Source organism: Hetaerina americana, unplaced genomic scaffold (assembly GCF_022747635.1).
Source record: "Hetaerina americana unplaced genomic scaffold, ioHetAmer1.1.p SCAF_65, whole genome shotgun sequence".
NCBI classification, from domain to species: Eukaryota; Metazoa; Arthropoda; class Insecta; order Odonata; family Calopterygidae; genus Hetaerina; species Hetaerina americana.
This window is the reverse complement of record NW_027287261.1, coordinates 2,366,143-2,385,325: the sequence shown is the minus strand read 5'-3', so window position 1 is coordinate 2,385,325 and position 19,183 is coordinate 2,366,143. Positions and strand designations below refer to the sequence as shown.

The 19,183-nt window shown below is 36.3% G+C and overlaps 2 non-coding genes across 2 annotated transcripts; one reads left to right on the top strand and one right to left on the bottom strand.

Annotated features, from left to right (window-relative positions):
* The first annotated feature begins 2,934 nt into the window (after window positions 1-2,934).
* TRNAM-CAU (transfer RNA methionine (anticodon CAU)) lies at window positions 2,935-3,007 on the top strand. Its single transcript has one exon. It is a non-coding gene; the product is annotated as a tRNA-Met (tRNA).
* Window positions 3,008-8,818: 5,811 nt separating this feature from the next.
* On the bottom strand, window positions 8,819-8,891 carry TRNAM-CAU (transfer RNA methionine (anticodon CAU)). The gene has a single exon. It is a non-coding gene; the product is annotated as a tRNA-Met (tRNA).
* Between the last annotated feature and the right edge of the window lie 10,292 nt (window positions 8,892-19,183).

Here is a 19,183-nt window from a genome sequence, read left to right as displayed (position 1 = left end):
CATTACACTCGACGGAATTTCGGAATTCATTTGGATCCCAAACACGTCGAATGCATCGCGGATACGATATATGGATTATCAATGCCTGTATTCATTTAAAAAATATTAATTTTTATGCATATTAAAAATTCGTTGATTTTAAAATAACATTCTCGAATTTGTTTTTTTAACGACTTTCCTTTTTTATTTTTCTTTTAATTCATGACATCGTCACGCATGTGACAATAATTATATTCAGTTACCTCAATATTTTTTTACGACTGAGCGTGCACAAGAAAAAGCTATCGAAGTGATATTTAACAGTTGGTAGGGAACCCAGGCGTGACACATACAAGCAAATTGAAATATAAAGAGCACAAAAAAAAAGAAGGAGATCCTCCTATCCACTGGAGAAGGTGGTTGTGGGCGGCCATAATTTAAAAAAATACTCGTTTGATTTTTCAAATGGGTGTCGATCAGACTTTGACAGGAGGGGAAGATGTTTGTTACGTGAGATAGAGAAGGGAAAATATTAGGTTTCTTTTTCAGTGCACGAAGGCAGATAAAAAGTATGAAGAGCCGAAGAAGTCAATTTTTTTAGGACATTTAGGCTAAGTCCACTCTATACGCAGAAAATAATGGTTTGTTGCGGATCGATGAAGACCTAGATTCAATGGGTAGATAGTTGGGTTGATACATACGTGTTGAGGGAGCATGTTACTTCCACAAGCCACCAGGAGTTTTGGTGGCATGTGGAACTGTAGTTCATTTTGTTTGTGGTCTACAAGCATGTGTTTATTAGATTTCATCCTACCCTAGTAAAATGGGTGACCCTGGTGTGATATTCATGCACTAGGAATAGTAATGTTTGAACGCGATTTCGTAGGTAATCATTGCACTGTTACGTGCAGGTTTCGTACTCAAGGTTTCAGCAATGATTTTTTTTCCTTACATGTATTGTGATAAGTTCGCAATAATTTTACTTTTGTAATTTTGTTAACTCATCCTTCATTTTCAAAAAACAAGTACCTCCTGATGAGTCTTTGGCTCAAGAGGACTTATGACGTGCCTAAAGTCATATTACCAAAGGTTACGCATTGAGACACCTTTTAAAAAATACTATTCGAAAATTAATGTTCTGAACCTGAGTGACTCTATGGTGTGTTTTACATTATCATCATTAGTATTTCAATCTTTAACTTGGTTTACAACAGTCCTCATACCATCACTATTCAGTCTTAATTCCCTCACCCCCTGATAGCTCCTTTTCCATTATAACCTACCCTTACTCCCCATTGATCGTCTCCTTGGCGACCAAAAGTAACGGTTTAGGGATTGATTTTCTTTGACATATTTGCTTATTATTTTTCTTCCAGAAACTATATTGCATTAAACAATGCAAATGTAAATAGGGGAATTTTCAGTGTTACTGATGTCCTCTTACTGTCTTTTCGTGATAGGTTTCAACCATCGTTTACATCATCTTCAGTATTTCAATCCCAAGACTGCTTTACTGCAGCCCTCTATTCTTCTCTTTTCAGGATTAATTTCTTCACCACCTGATAGCTTTTCTGTTTTATGCTCGTCTTGTTTTGTGCTCGTAGCTTTGCTCCCAACCAATCCATTGATCCTCATTTTTTTTATTTAATCAATCTAATTCTTATTTGGCGTAGAGAGTTCTCCTTTCCTCTTCTTCTGCTCTTTCATTTCCTTCATCGTTTCTCACTTTGTTTCTCCATTTAATCTTATGCATTTTCCTCCTCAGTATCATGTTTCGAAGGTTTCAATTCTTCGGTGTCCCACTTTTACTATGTTCCAAGTGTCTAATCCGCTGAGTGTCCTCGAACATTAAATGGAAGAAGGGACCATTTGGTCTCAATTTTGCCCAAATAAAGACCTCTATCTATCTAACATTTTGACTCCATACAAACGTTTTGACTAACTGAAACCTAACGTTTATTTCAATACAGAATCTGCCTCTTCTTCAGGAATGCCGTCTTAGCTGGAGCAATTCTTGATTTTTAGCTGGAGCTTGAAGTCGGTCGAAAACCTTCCATCCCTAGCACTAGTTTTCCTTCGTGTATCAACATACTACGCTTATATTAAATGGAGGGGAAACATTTGTTAGTTCTCATGAGACGAGGTAGTGCACGCGCAGCAGGAAAAATTTATCAACTCTATAATTAGAAATTGACACATAGAATAAGAATTGTTTCCATTTATAATCAATTAATATTATATTCTACATAGCAAGTGCCTCGGTAGGGCAATGTATGCAATATCCGTCGCATACAATGCGATTGTTTTATTGTTAGTAACTACTCCACTGACCACACCAAGAAAACAAATACAGAATCCCATTGAAAAGGGTTGACAAGTTATAGCATAGTCACCAACTATTAGGTAGAATTTCACTCATTCAGGACGGGTATTTCAGCTATTAATTAGACCAACATACTCTTATGTATTTACATGACAACCCAACACAGAGCCCAAGGGTATGTGGCGAGAGATATGGGAGTTGGGACGCTATATATTAAGTGAGTTAAGGGAAAGTAACTAGTATGCTCCTGTTTTCACAAGTGCCCCCCAATTTCCGTCTCAGTGTTTCCCCCTTTTTCAGTTGTCGCGAACAGTGCGCGGTAAAAAAAGAATGCTTGAAACTATCTGTTCGGCAGTTTCTTAGTTTGTAACAATTGTTTGTCCTACCGATATAATTGGGGACTATATTACAACTTCTATATCGGATGTAAAGCCACACATTTGGTATCTTTCATTAATTAATTTAAATATACCCTGCATGCCACCGCCAGGGTGAGTGGCAGGGGGGTGGCAGACGTGGTGGTGAACGCGCATCAGGAACCATTTATCACCTCTATTTTTGGAAATTGTTGTACCTAGAATGAAAATTGTTTCTTTTTACATCAAATACACAGTTTTAACCCTTAAACAAGGGCCTCGGTAGCGCAGTAGGCAGCGCGTAAGTCTCATAATCTTAAGGTCGTGAGTTCGATCCTCACCCGGGGCATTTTTTTTCTTTCATCCCTCTCTTGTACTTACAAAAGTATCTTGACCAGCAGTTTTAAGTTGGCCGGAATTTCTATCCTCCAACTAGAACGAAACTATTTCGAATGACAAGTGCTTAAATAAAACTTTTTTTCACTCTACCATGCAATTTGTATGGACGACACTACTATAAACTACGATAACCCAATTATAGTTAATTAGACAAACTAGCGGACAGGGGATTATCAGTTAGCTATGGGTGGTCATCCGTAATTATTATATTTATTTACATAAAATACCCTTCAAGCCACCCCTAGGGTGTGTGAAGGGTATACACACACACCAGAATAATTTTACCCGAACATGACCCTAACGCGGTCGAACAATGCTATAATGACCCCTTTTCGTTCGCGGAAAAATGACATTTTAAATATATCTGTTCTACCCCTAATATCTCTAATTCTATTAGCATGATCTCTCCTACTGTAATATAATGGGGGTAGTAACACATTTTCAACATCAGTGCTGAAGAGACTTTCCAATTTGTGCAGGAGCTTCAATCTGTAATTTAACCTTCGCTACGCAAGTGATTCCCAGCCCAGCTGCTCTAATATTTTGGATGCGATACTAAAAATAAAGTTTATCATAACAATGTTTTACAAATCTATCTCCTCTACGCTGAACGCGATCAAATTCGGCAATTAATCATACTTTGTGAGGATCACATATACTTGCAGCATATTCTAAATGAGGCCTCACCAACGACAGATAACATTTCTCTTTGACTTTTTAATCACATTAACCAAGTACTCTTCTAATGAATCCTATTTTTTTGTTAGCTTGTCCACATATTCTCCGTATGTGTTTCACCCAAGAGAGATCGTGAGTGAATGTAACGCCTACGAATTTATTTGAGTCTGACAATTCCATTCCGATTTTCCCAATGCAGTGGGCGTTCGGGTGGAAATTGCTTTTCCAAAAGTTTATGACTACGCACTTTTTTAAGTTTAATTCACATTGCCAAGTGTCGAACCAGCGTTGTATAGAATTAAGGTAATCTGACAAAGCTGCTGTGTCCTCAGGATCACGGATATCTCGGTAAACCTCCGAATCTTCGGCAAATAAACGTATCTTACTAGTGACTGCGGAGTCAATGTCACTAACGTAAAATATGAGTAAAAGAGGTCCGATTAAACTTCCCTGGGGAACACCTGAAGAACTTCTACTGCATTTGGGCTAACTACATCTACCACTGCTCTTGGAGCCCGACCATTCAAAAAGTCTTTAATCCAACCCCGGATATTTTTATATCATATGATTCTAGCTTTGAGAGTAGTTTACTATGAGGTACTTTAAAGAAGGCTTCCTTAAAATCTAGAAAAATCGCGTCCACTGGAAAATAGCTCTCTCCCACAGTAAGAATATCATAAACAAAAAAGTGCAAGTTGTGTGTCGCAGGACGCCTTTTCGGAAACCGTGCTGATCTTTCATTAATAACTTCTGATTATCGAGGTGTCTCACGATCGAAATATACTATATGTTCCATAACCTTGTGCGCAATGGATATGAGGGCAATGGGTCTGTAATCACTCGGCTCCTACTTGTCTCCGTTTTTAAATATTGATGTTACGTCAGCCGTTTTCCAATCTCTGGGAACCTTGTGATCTACCAGTCGACTCCTTAAATATTACTTCTAGATACTGCGCAATTTCCGAAGCTAGACCCTTAAATATAAATTATCTACCCATTATCTACTCGAACATTACGGCTACTTATCTTGACACCCTTAAGTAAGCTATCCATGTTCTTACTTGCGGGGAGGAATACACAATGATACATTGCATTCCTACCCTAGAGATAAAATATTTTTGGATATATCTGTAAATTTTGAAATATGAAATCAACCACTAATTCAATAATTTCGAGGTTTGCATCGTGAAATGCATCTCCACGTCTAATGCAATCGTATTAATGAAGTTTCCCTTCGAGGGGGCGGGGGTTGATTCAAATAAAAATGTAGAATTTACGTTGTAGTAATTTGATGTAAATTGCTCAAGCTGTAAAACTGGATAGATGCTCGGTTTGTATCCATATCATATGACTGCGTCCGATTTATCTTTCGGGTTGGTTTTGGCTTGGTTTGGTTTTGGTTTTTAATGGAGCAATTTTCTGCCATCTTGGCAGCGCCCGCTCCGAAAAGAAAATTCTTGAAGTGTATGTATTATGACACAAATGGCATGGGTGACACTTTTCTCTGCGAAGTAAGGGCCCCCTCCGCAGACTATATATATATATATATATATTTTAGTCTAATTTTTTTCACTAATGATGATGAATACCTTCACTTAACCCTGGTATAACCTTCATTTTTTCACCCATTGCTTCGCTGGGGAATGTGACGAGACAAGATAGATGGGGCTTGTAAGATTAAACTCCCACCTTAAAGGCGTACGAATAAACGGAAGCAAAATATTAAATAACTTCAAAGCATGAGGTACAATAAATATATTAAAATATACTAATAAAATTACGGGGTAAAAATAAATGCCAAAATTTCATGCAACAGAAGAAAATATTTATTACAAAAATAAAAATGGTTGTTTCTTTTCCGTAAGAATTTGAAATCCAGTGCTAAGAAATTTTTCATCGAATGTTTCATAGAGTACATTTCCCCCTAATTAATGAAGTCTTTAATTTCAATTCCACTCATTATTTCCGATTTGATAAATGTGACACAGGCGTTCAACTTTCATTTTTTCCGCAAGAGATGCCTCTGATTAGGCGCCTTAAATCCTTCCAGTGAATAAAGGTCTTTGACAGAGGCAAAAATAACATTTGTAGCGGTAATTCTCCCACCTAGATGCAAATAAGTGTGGTTTCCGTGTAAATAACCTCTGCCAACCACTAAAGATACGTTTCCTTGGCGATTCAAAACCTTGCAACGTTTCGATTAAATTAGTCATCTTTTCACGCACAGAAATCAGTAACCTGGAAACTAATAAACCTCGCTCTTCTAATTTTCTTTTAAAGTAAACAAACTCACAATTAATTTGTATATGGGAGTCCTATGGGGTCATATTTAGGTAGAATTCGATATTATTAAACCTACACCATCTACAATTTTAACCTTCAAATCGTGGACATTTATTTCAACCCTAGAACACAAATTCAACCCCATAACTCCAAATAAAACTGGAAAAAGCAATATTTATACAAAATCTGCTTACTCTGATACGACGGTTACTATTTAAATTTATAGCCTTGACAACACTAAGTGCTTTCGCCGCCATCTGACGTTCCCATCTGAAATTTTGACCCTTTTTTTATGCTAACTTTCTTCAGAATATTTTGGCGTTTGATCATAATTTGTTTTTATTAAATGTGCCTGGCAAACATTTTGTCTCAGCGAAAAAATGGAGTTAACTCGTGAACACTTTCGTGCGATGATTTTTTACGACTTTCGACGTGAATTATCGAGACAGGAGGGCATCGATCAACTTACTTCCACTTTTAGCGATGAAACCCCACCCTTTGTCACTGTAAAACGCTGGTACAACGAATTCCATCATGGCGACCGTTCGGTCAGCGACGAAAGTTGTGAAGGTAGTCCAAAATCAGTTGTTGAGTCTGAAAATATTGATGCCGTGCAAAAACTAGTAAAGGAAGATCGTCGTGTGACTTGTCGTGAGATTGAGGCATACTCACAAAGGGTTTAGTATTACAAGTAACAATAAGACATTGCATGAACATTTTTCTGTGAAAAACATTTGTTCGTGTTGGATCCCGCATATTTTGACAAAACTTCAAAAAGATGCTTGTGTCAATTAGTGCGAAGATATGCTCAAGAAATACAATCGCGCTACATAAAAAGCTGTGTATATTATCTACACAGGTGAGGAATCATGGATCTATGCGTATGAGCCCGAAAAAAAACAGCAATTCACTGTATGTGTCTTCCAAGACGAGCCAAATCCGACAAAAGTGATTCGTGGGCAAAGCACATCGAAGCATAAGATTACCTTTTTCTTCGGAATATATGGACATGAGGTAACCGTATCGTAGGAGCAACGTAGACCCATAAATTCTGAATAGTACACGAGCATTTTTTGGCCAGAAATGCTTGGTGAAACACGAAAAAAGAAGCGGCAAGGAAGGATCATTCTTCATCATGACAATGCAAGCTCTCAAAGATCGGCTGAAACAACTACCTATTTGACTGGCCAAAACGTCGAATTGATGGCTCATCCTCCGCACAGCCCTAATTTAGCACCCAATGACTTCTTTTTATTCCCGTTATTATCATGAAAAAATTGCGTGGCCAATGTTTTTCGGCGCCAGAAGAAGCCATTGATGCATTCAAAAATCATGTTTCGGAAGTATCTCAATCGTAGGGGAAAAATTGTGACGAAAATTGGTCGGTATTGAAAAGCAATAAAGTCATTTTCAACAATAAATTGCTGTCTTATCGTTTTTCAGCTGAAAAACTAGAAGATTCTGAATTGACTACATGGACCATTGGAAGATTTCGATCAAGTCCCACAAAATCATCCATTGCCAAATACTCCCGTCTCATCCGTGAGAACGCCCAGCGATGGTTTACATATAAAACTGCTTACTTCCAACGAGAAATATGAATAAATATCCTCGGAGCGCTTGCAGAAAAAGGAATAGGGTTTCAACAGAAACTTAAGAGTGATTCGGAGCAAAGAGGTTTTCTAAATACCCCTTCACATAGTAATCCGCCTTCAAACTATGAAATAAAATAAACCTAACTTTCTCCGAAATACTTTCGGTGTTCACTTGCGTTCAGCATGCCCAATGGAATCAGCACATCCCCAATAGGTCAAGCAGCAAGCCCTTATAAATGTGAGATAGGACGGATATTCTCCAGAATCGGTGATGGAAATTACAGGCCTTCTAAAGCATCAATAAAGTTAAATCTATCACAGTGGATGACCGTCGATTTGTTTCGTATTGAATTCAAACAATGAATGTACATGTGTTCGGAGAGATTTTTACGAGCAAAATGTATTTCAACCCCTCCGGATGATGTTCTGAAAACATTTAGGCAAAAAAAGGTGAACATATTTAAATTTGCGTAAATTCCTCTCTGGTCCTCCACCACCTCCACCTGATATTTCAATTTGGCATGCATGTAATAAATCTAAATCAACGCAAGTGTTAACCCTTCATGCTAACTGGAAGTCTACCATACTAATTTAGAATATGCTGCAAGTATATGGATCCTCATAAAGTTGGATTAATTGCCGAATTGGATCGCGTGCAGCGTAGAGGAGCTAGATTTGTAAGACGTTGTTGTGATAAACTTAGTGGTGTATCTAAAATATTAGAGCAGTTAGGCTGGTAATCACTCAGGGAGCGAAGGTTAAATTATAGATTGAAGCTATTCATTATATAAGCTTTAAGCTCTTTATAAATTTTAGATTGAAGGAGGTCTCTTTAGCAGTGATGTTGAAAATATATTGTTACCCCCATCGTACTACGGCAGGAGAGATCATTTTAATGAAATTAGAGAGATTAAGGGTAGAACAGATAGATTTAAGATGTCATTTTTTCCACGAACGAGATAGGATCAGTATAACATTGTTTGACCTTGGTAGGGTTGTGTTCGGGGAAATTTATTCAGGTGTGTATTCACCTCCTGCCACACACCCTAGATATGGATTGCAGGGTACATAAATAATTACATAAATTACGGATGACTTCCCATGGTTAACTGTTACGGCCCTGTCCGCAAGTTTGTGTAATGCACTGCAATTGGGTAATGGTTTATAGTAGTCCAAGTAAATTGCATGTCAGGATGTAAAAAAATTGCCCCGGGTGAGGATCGAACTCACGACCTTAAGATTATGAGACTTACGCGCTGCCTACTGCGCTACCGAGGCACATACATTTAATTCAATAATGTTATTTCATATCTTAAGAAACTAATTTAATTCTCTTAATTTCCAATTTTATTGGTGATATATGGTTCCTGACGCGCCTACACTACCAAGTATCACGAGACCCTACAAATGTTTCCCCTTCGTGTAATATAAGGGTAGTATGTAGATACAAGAAGGAAAAATAATGCAAGTTAAATCCTCCCTCCACCTAGGTCAGCGGCTTAACTAGGGATGGAAGGAGTTCGACCGACTTCAAGCGAAGAATAGCCCCAGCTAAAACGGCATTCCTGAAGAAGAGGCAACTACTGTATTAAAACAAACGTTAGATTTCAGTTAGTCAAAACGCTCGAATGGAGTCAAAATGTTCGAGGACAATCAGCGGATTAGAGACTTGGAACATAGGAAAAGTAGAACCCAGAAGAATTGAATACTTCGAAACATGATACTGAGGAGGAAAATAGAGAAGATTAAATGGATAAGCAAAGTGAGAAACGAGGAAGGGTATAAAAGGGCAGAAGAAGAGGAAAGGAGAACCATATGGAGAACTATCTATTCCAAAGAAAAACTAGATTGATTAAATAAACAAAATGAGATCCAATAGATTGGTTGGGAGCATGGAAAAAGGTAAAGTTGAAGAGAACAACTACGACTAAAACCAAGACAAACCTGAATATAGGACCATTTAAAATAGGCGTGAAACAGAAAAGCTACCAGATAGTGAAGAAATTAAAACTTAAAAGAAAAGAATATAAGGCTGCAGTAAAGCAGTCTTGGGATTGAAATACTGAAGATGATGTAAACGAATACAACTTTGACGGCCGATGGTTGAAACTAATCACAAAAAGACAGTAAGAGGACAGCAGTGACATTGAAAATTCAACTATTTACATTTACATCGTTTAATGAAATATAGTTTCTAGAAGAAAAATCCTAAACAAATACTTTAAAGAAAATGGATCCCTAAACCGGTACTTTTGGTCGCCAAGGAGACGATCAATAGGGAGTCAGGATAGGTTATAATGAAAAAGGAGCTATCAGGGGGTGAGGGAATTAAGACTGAATAGTGATGGTATGAGGACTGTTGTAAACCAAGTTAAAGATTGAAATACTAATGATGATAATGTAAAACACACCATAGAGTCACTCAGGTTCAGAACATTAATTTTCGAATAGTATTTTTTAAAAGGTGTCTCAATGCGTAACCTTTGGTAATATGACTTTAGGCACGTCATAAGTCCTCTTGAGCCAAAGACTCATCAGGAGGTACTTGTTTTTTGAAAATGAAGGATGAATCAACAAAATTACAAAAGAAAAATTATTTATGAACTTATCACAATGCATGCAAATAAAAATAATCAATGCTGAAACCTTGAGAACGAAACCTGCACGTAACAGTGTAATGATTACTGATGAATATACGTTCAAATTTAAATATTCTTAGAGCAGGAATTCACACAAGGGTCACCCAATGTATTTATCAATACTCCGATAGTATTTAGGGCGATTATACTTTTTGATAGATTTATAACCATTATTCTATAGTTCTTAAAACTCTGGTAACAGGCAACTATTTTTATATTAAAAATCAGTTTGACCAAAAGTGACAAAAATATACACCAACATGTCTGATGCTGAAATGCTTGCATTTTATTTTCATTTCTCATGTACTATTAACATCAATTAAATTATTTTTCATGAGTTTGAGTAATTTTGATTCAGTTACCGATCACACACTCTCTCCATTCAGATCAAAGTATCCAAAAGGAATATTAGATGAACAATAATTTTCTCAAAATTATCTCATACCCTATTTCCCTGTTTTTCTTGTATTAAAATAGGCGCTCAATACTTGTAACTACGCACTACGCAAGGTAATAAGAAGCGAATATTAACAAAGTTTGCTCAACGCATTGATTAATATTATTCCAAGGTGGATATTCATCAATAATTTTTATATATTTAGCAATAATAATGTAAATAGCTTCTAATGATTAATAATTACATCCTGTGAATAAAGTTACCCGTTTTCATATCTATATCAGTTAAGATAAGTGTACTAAATCCTTATATTTTTCCTCCAAGACATCATCCCATTCTAATCACAATGGATCCCCAATTCAGCGACGCATGTGTTTTCTCGATGACAACTTCTCCGATAAGTAGCACTTTGTTTTCGAACGATTCGCGAAGATTTCATAAATTTGTTTGGTCGTAAACAGACTCAGTACAACTAATCTATGACATATCAGATGGATAATTCAAAATGGATACCAGCCAAGTTACACAAAATGCCATCCATTCAAAGCTGTGCTGCATCAAGTGAAAGCCATACTTCTCAATACTGCATTGATGGTAACCTCAATGTGCCCTCCAAAGAGACTTTACGTATATGGGGGATTAAGTTTATGACGTGAAAGCAGGCGGACAACAAAGAAAGTATATGATTTTGCCCACCTATTGAGGTACGAACTCATGACCATAAGAATGGAACCTATGCACCACGAAAAATATTTATTTAACGGGAGGGTAATATATCGTAACAGTTTCGGTTGACAAAAAGGAATAATATGCAAATTTCAAAATGGTGAATCACAAAAGAAATAATTCAAAACAGCGTAAATCCTATTCTATTATTTAATAATTTTCTGCAACTTACACCTTTTGTTAAATGTCCATACGTCCCGAGTAGCAATTAATAAGGGGAAATAAATAATATTTTAATGAAAAAATTAATTATTTTTCACTTTTTGATAAAAGAACTGATTTAATTACTATTATTATAATGAGATAATTTGTAATTTACATTAAATTTTGGATCGGCACAGACGGAACAGGTGTACACCTCTTTGCTCCGTCGAACAAGACACCCCAAAACTAAAATAATTTCCTCTTCAGCTCCGCACACTTCCTATCTCCCTTAATTCCCTCCAACATTCCTATGCTATTCCTACTGCCTCCTCGGTTGCCTAAAGTTCTCTTATCTATCAAAGCCTGAAAAACATATCATTTCCAATGAAAATGCTCTGCATCCGCCTTTCCTGCCCCTTTAGGATACCTCCCGGCAATCCCCATCGCCGTTCCTGAACCTTCGTTGAATCTGCCCAGTTCACCGTTTCCATCCTTCTCCAAACTAAAATCCTCCAATCTACACCTTTCTTCTCCCTCCAACGGCGAAGTTTCCACGGAAACAAAACCATACTCAATTTTAACGTCTTAACGAGCCTTTTCTTAATATCCTTAATCAACGTTCCTGCCATCAATTCCCTCCTATTTTGAAATCTTCTATACCTATCACTATTCTTTTTATTTTGTCCATATTATTTTTATGACGTTGGATTATAAAAATTCTGAGATCGGTCAAGGCCTTCACATGCTCTAGTTTCCGCATAATTACGTGTAATAACCAACCTCGAATAGGATATAATTTAAAGTACTTAATATGCTATATGGAATAGAACTAGCTTCAATAAGCGATTTTTCGTATGGTTGTTCAATCAAATGTTTCCATTACATGATTGAAAGAAATGCCCCGGGTGAGGATCGAACTCACAACCTTAAGATTTTGAGACTAACGTGCTGCCTACTGCGCAACTGAGGCACGACAGACTATCAAGATACTCTGCTGAATTACCGTCAGATAATACGCAATGTTGATATTTAATCAATGCTGTGTACGATAACTAATTGCTGGAAAGTGAAACCTTAGCTTAGGTTTACTGAAGGATTGGAAATTCTTTATACGCAGTTTTAGCATGCAAATCATTGGGAAATTCAAAAGGTCTCCAGTTCCAACAGGGCATAATATTATCCAAAGTCGATGAAATAATTTTGTAATACATTAAAGGAAACCTTTTTATAACAAGAAATAATAAAACTTACTTGGTAAACGCTTTCATTAGAAGTTCCAGCATTGCAGCTAATGAAATACACAAAATATCCTCCTTTCATTGCATAAAATAATAGTAATAACTTTTTAAATTAAAAAAATATATGTTTGCATATATATATATATATATATATATATATATATATATATATATATATATATATATATATATATATATATATATATGCATATATATATATATATATATATATGCATATATATATATATATTTATGTATTATATATATATATAATACATAAATTAAATTATTTAAAAAATATCAATATTTTAACACTTCTCAGTATACTCCATGCCTCCAGTGGAACCTGGTTCCGAGAGGGTAGAAAAAGATATGCTAACTTCACATTGGCATTGGTACACACGTATGGCATTGATAGTCTACTGTTTTACAGGTAGGTGTATCTTCAATGGACACGCAGACTAACTACCGCTATATTCCAAAGCCTCAGTTAATATCTCACATCGTGACACCCTACACTGCAATAAACTTTAGTCACAATACCTTCTTCCTCCCTTCATTTCATCCAATATGCATATTCTATTCATCATACTACCATGCCATTCTACCGGGGTGACTACGATCTGCAATATCAATACGAAAAATGTTTCCCTGAAAAACAAATTTCTTCTCCAAACTGATTCTATTATTATTTCGCAGAAATGCCTCTACAGCATTTTAAGATTTGTTTTTCAACCACCACCACCTCTCTTGAATAATATATCTGGAGAAAATCATCTAGGGTTGTGGACATTTTCAATATAATTTATAATTTTAACAGAACCCAAACAGTTTTCGGTCGGTTGTGCGTTTGAACCTGTTTTCTAAAGTATTTAAATCAGTCTGTCATTTATTTTATTTTTACATAAAAATGCAAAAAACATATTCACATGAACAGTGGCACATTATAAGGATTTAAGAGAAGAGAAATTCCGGCAGAAGATATGTGATATCCGGCTTGCGACAAGGATATCCAATATGCTCTTCATACTACACCTACATCCAGCCTTCATTGGCTTTCTCCCAACCACCCCCACTCCTCCTTCAACATGGCTCATACTTCTTCGTGTGTTTATATCTTGAAAACACACGAAACAATAATTTTACGTATCCATCCTTCTCCACACCCACATTTTTAAAAATCCCCGATGATTCTTTATCCTCTACGGTTCTCATTTTGCTCTAACAAACATGTTTCCGCGTCGTACAAAGCCTCACTCCATGTCAAAGATTTAACAAGCCTTTCCTTCAATATCCTTGCTCAACGTCCCTCTCATTAAATTCCTCCTCCTTGTGAAAGCACGTAATTTTTCTCCTAAAGTCCACACTACTTCGCCCTTTAGGCCCTCTTCCGAGGTGATTAACTTCTCCCCCTGCTCTAGTTTTTGCCCACCTAATTTAACGTTTAATTTAGCTTTCCTATACCTATAAAACCGTATAACATTTCTTTTAGTTACATTTATTATCATTCCTTGCCTATCGCACTGACATTTCAATGCACTCAGGACAACTTGTATCCTCTTGGCTGGCTGACAAAATATAGCTTCGTCATCAGCCTACCTGAGATTATGAATTCCTCGCCGACTTTCATTCCTATCTCAAGTTCTTCCCACACCTCTTTAATTATTTCCTCCATGCATACAAAAGTTCATACGCTGAACAGCACAAGTGATAATGGACAATAACCCTGCCTTTACACCTCTTCCTAACACTGACTATCTGGGCTCTCCACCCGCCACTGGCATCTGAGCAGTCTAGGACATGTACAGGTAGCGAATGTGTCCTATCTACCCCTAATTTCATAATTGTATTCATTTATTCCACCCACATCAAACTATCCAACGGTTTTTCCAAATCTACGAAACAGACAAAATCATCCTAATTATACTCTACATTCCTTTCCATTAGTGACATCACAATCGCAAAAAAAAATTTTAATTCGTGTCCGAATTATTGATATTCTGTGATTGCGTCGGTGATTCCGGTTTTCTGGATTCCTTTCTCTAAATTTTCCAAGTTATTAAGTTTCACTCCCACCACCACTGGCTTGGGGGGATGATTTAATTCGTTGAAAAGTTATTTCCCCCGCCCCTCCCTCCCGATCCAATCAAATCGAATTTTCTAGCAGATAAAACTTCTTTGGGAAGACGGGTCATTTCGAATCGGACTCAAACATTCGTTGCATCTGTGACAGACAGCAGACCTTTCCATCCAATGAAGGAAATGGGAGAAAACGTTTCGTTCATCCAGAAAATCGTTTATAACCACGAAAATATTCGACTTTTACCACCTAGAGATGAAACCAAGAGTTTATTACTGCGAAGATGGAAAATGTTTAAAATGGAGTTGGAAACGATTTCGTTTGGAGAAAGAAGTTAAGATAAGAATTATTGTAATTAATCTTTTTAATTCGTCGGGAAGTTCAGCTATGGTCGGCCAACATTTTATTTCATAAAAATGTTGGTGTTGAATTAGGCTTGTCCGAATTTTATTTCAAGTTTAAACGTAGTTTTTTGGGTACACTAGTGAATTTTTATTTTTGTAACTTCATCTTTAAAATTATTATTTTATTTTAATATGTAAAAAATGGGGTTACTCACAAATAAATCATATTTGTAATCGGCACCATTAGAAATCGTTGAGCCAGCGTTTGATGCTTGAAAACGATACTCATTCGTTTTACAATTATATATTAAATTGTTTGACAAGTGTGAATTGCGGTCAATACGGTTGATATTTATGATATTCATTTGTATAACGTTGCTGAGTGATAATAAAAACGCCCATTTTCGGCTTGCGAAAGCTAATAATATCAATGAAACGATCTAAAACTCACGGAGGTATCGCTATTTTGATTGAACTATAACTAATAATGAAATTAAGAATACAAAGTAACTTTCCACTGTCCTTTATTAGCGTACAACCGGTTTCAACGCTCAAGCGTCATCATCAGGTACCTGATGATGACGCTTGAGCGTTGAAACCGGTTGTACGCTAATAAAGGACAGTGGAAAGTTACTTTGTATTCTTAATTTCATTAAAATGAATTTCCACAAGGTTGAGCCAGAAACAATTGAACTATAACTATTCTTTACACTTGATCACCTTACGTGGCTTGTATGATCCCCTCATACCACTAAGTTAATTGAAATATGCAAGTTTAGTCCTATGAAAATCAAAGTCGAGGTCACCACGAAATAGAAGTATTGGAATAAAAAATTGTGAAATTACTGCGTTTCCGTGGCACTAGACACGTCTCCATACTTCCGCTTCTAAAAATACACTGGATGAATATAACGACCTGAATACTGCGCATGCGTGTTGAGGGGGGAATGTTACTTCTACATGCCACCAGGAGTGCTTCTGAGGTCATTTTATTTGTGGTCTACAGGCATGTGTGAATTAGTTTCAGCCTACCCTCATACATTTGAGGCACTCCCTGATTAGAGCATAATGTATTAGAACAAATTACGCAAGAAAATAGTTTGGTTTTTTGCAGATACTGATCTTTAAGTCTGCTAAGCGAAAGTATTAGTTTAGTACGAAAATAAATAAAATTAATACTTCAGTCACCATTTCACCATCTTCATTAATGCAATTTCGAAAATGACATCTGAGGCCTAATAGGTATAAATAATATTTTCACAAACACACACACACACACACACACACACACATATATATGTATGTGTGTGTGTGTTTACCAATTGAAACATAGTTTAGCAACACTCAAACAAATGGTAGAAATTTCATGATTCTACATATGTAAGATTATTTATATATCACTGAAAAATACGATATCATTGGTGGAGTAATTTGAAATTATGCTCACCCTTGCTAAGGACGCTTTGAATGTTGGGGTAGATAACTGCTATTGGTAAAAAAACCTATACAACAAAGCCAAATAGTGTTTTATTAATGCATAATAAAGTTAGCCTTTATATCATACATTTAACTTATTAATATATGTATATATATATATATATATATATATATATATATATATATATATATATATATATATATATATATATATATATATATATATATATTGTACCTAATGCAATTTTGCCCTAAAACATGGATGGTTCCTCTTCCTCTTAGATTCAATCATCAAGCTGGGAAACATTGAAAATATTGCCAAACGTGTTTGAGGATAAACGCCAATTTCCTCTTCAGACAATACATTTTAAACTGTTGTAATCTTACACAAATATTTTAATAGTGCGGAATAAACACGGGAGGACACGTTTATTTTTTTACCCAAAGGAAAATATAAATTGTATCTCATGATTAATATTTTTTTTCAATTTAACCCAAGGCATTCCTTCATATTTTAAATTATGTCTTCTTCACTGAAAATACCAACCTCGTTAATGTTTAACATATTTTTTTCATATCGCGTCGCGGTAAAAAGAATGCAGAATGGGCACCTATGAGAACTTTCAGTGGGATAAAACTCTTTCTAGAGGGATAAAAATAATGAAATTTCATAATGTCAGTGATATCCAACTCGGAACAGTTTTTTTCAAGTCTTCTTCAGTAAAAGGTTTTATAGTTGTTCTCCCTGTTTAATTTGTTCGAGTATTTTATTCAAAAGCATGTTGGCTTGGGAGTATTTTTTATAGATGTTAATATGATTCCCACGCAGTTAAGAGTGCAAGTCAACATTTTCCACGAGATTAGGGCGTATTTATTTAATGCATGTGTTTCCGCAACGTTCGTTTCGCATTGCGTCGGAAAATTAATGGAGACTTAATAACGAGTCTACTGTCGTGCGCTCCCTCTCCATACTGCGACAATACTACGTAACTCTCCCCTCCAATCAGAAGCGAGTTCGCCATTCCTGACTCCTCTCCTTATTTTTTAATTAACTATTATTGCGAACTGCCTTTGGAACCGTGCCCGCGTATATGCATAATCGAAAAACTGGCCGTTGGATATTGAGATATAAATCCTTCCGAGTATCTCTCCCATGTTGGAGTCTCATTATGCGAAAACGCTCTAACATCATTCAATTCCCTTCTCCTTTACTCCCCCCCCCACCCGCCCCTCCTCTCTTACACTTTCCTGACTTCTTATAATTTCCATGCCCTTGCCTTCGCAACTTTTCCTTGTATTTTCTTTATTTTTGCGGAGTCCTCGTCCGCCCAAATCTACTCTTCCCACCCCATCGTTCTGAACGTTTAACGAAATTAATTCTGTTCATACTTTAACCGATTTCGACATTCTTCTTTCGTCTTTCATTCAAAGTTCTTCGATTAAGCATTAAAACCTAATCAATAAAAAGCTACCATTTAACACAGAGTGCCAACATAAAACAGCTACGTCCTAAGGATCTGTAAAATATTTCAACATAAATGTGTTCGCGGCCGCCATCCACGCCATAAAAAGTCTTCAATCCGTTTGTTTATGACGTTTATAGAGTTTAATACTATCGCTCAATGTAATTATGACGTTTTTATAGGGACAACCATACGACAATATATCTATAGTATATTGAAGAATACCTAAACCTCAATAACGGTATTTTTACTAAAAGAAGACATACATCACAAAGTACGAGCATGAGAAACCACATGATAACGGAGAGTACGTACTTCGTGATGGTTGTTTTCTCCGTGATCTATTCAATCATGACCCATCCCACCTCCCCTTCGATGGCTACTGTGACGACCGCAATACCGGCAATGAGTATTAGTTTTCTCCAATGTAGACGCATACACTAGGGTTTTCCTGCTATACACTTTGCGCCAATAGCCCACAACATGAATGTCACGCGGTGGTTATTGGGATTTGCAGCTCTCGTATACAAATAGTCACATATGAAATGTGCCACGCCATATAAACGCCCTATTATCGATCGCAGTGCGTCAGACTATCACTGATGAATATATATATTCGCTTGTTTCGGCCTACATATCTCTCTCCCAGACATGCAATTACTCTCCTCATTCACAGCTAAACCGAATTCCAATTGAAGCAATATGCTGCTAAATTGATCTACCTCTCTACGTGAGGTTATGTCAGTTCATTTTTAAAGAGTCGGCAAAAATATTTTTAATGATTCCAAGGAAATAATGTTGATTTTGAATTTTTACGCCGGTTATTGCCTGTGGATAGTTACCTAAAGGTGATAAAAATTTCTTCAGGTAGAGATTACGAAGACTTCAAAAAAATTAAAATCTTCTGGCCGAATGGTTAATTGTCGACACTCTACCAACCTTAAAATATACAGACGGTAAGTAAAAGCTCTCATGATACGTAGAATGAATATTTACGGGTTAAAGGCCGTTGAAACTACCTTTAATTGACAAAAAAAACACCCCGAATGTAATCATACGTATAATTATTGGTAATTATCTGAAACTTACAATATATTCAACA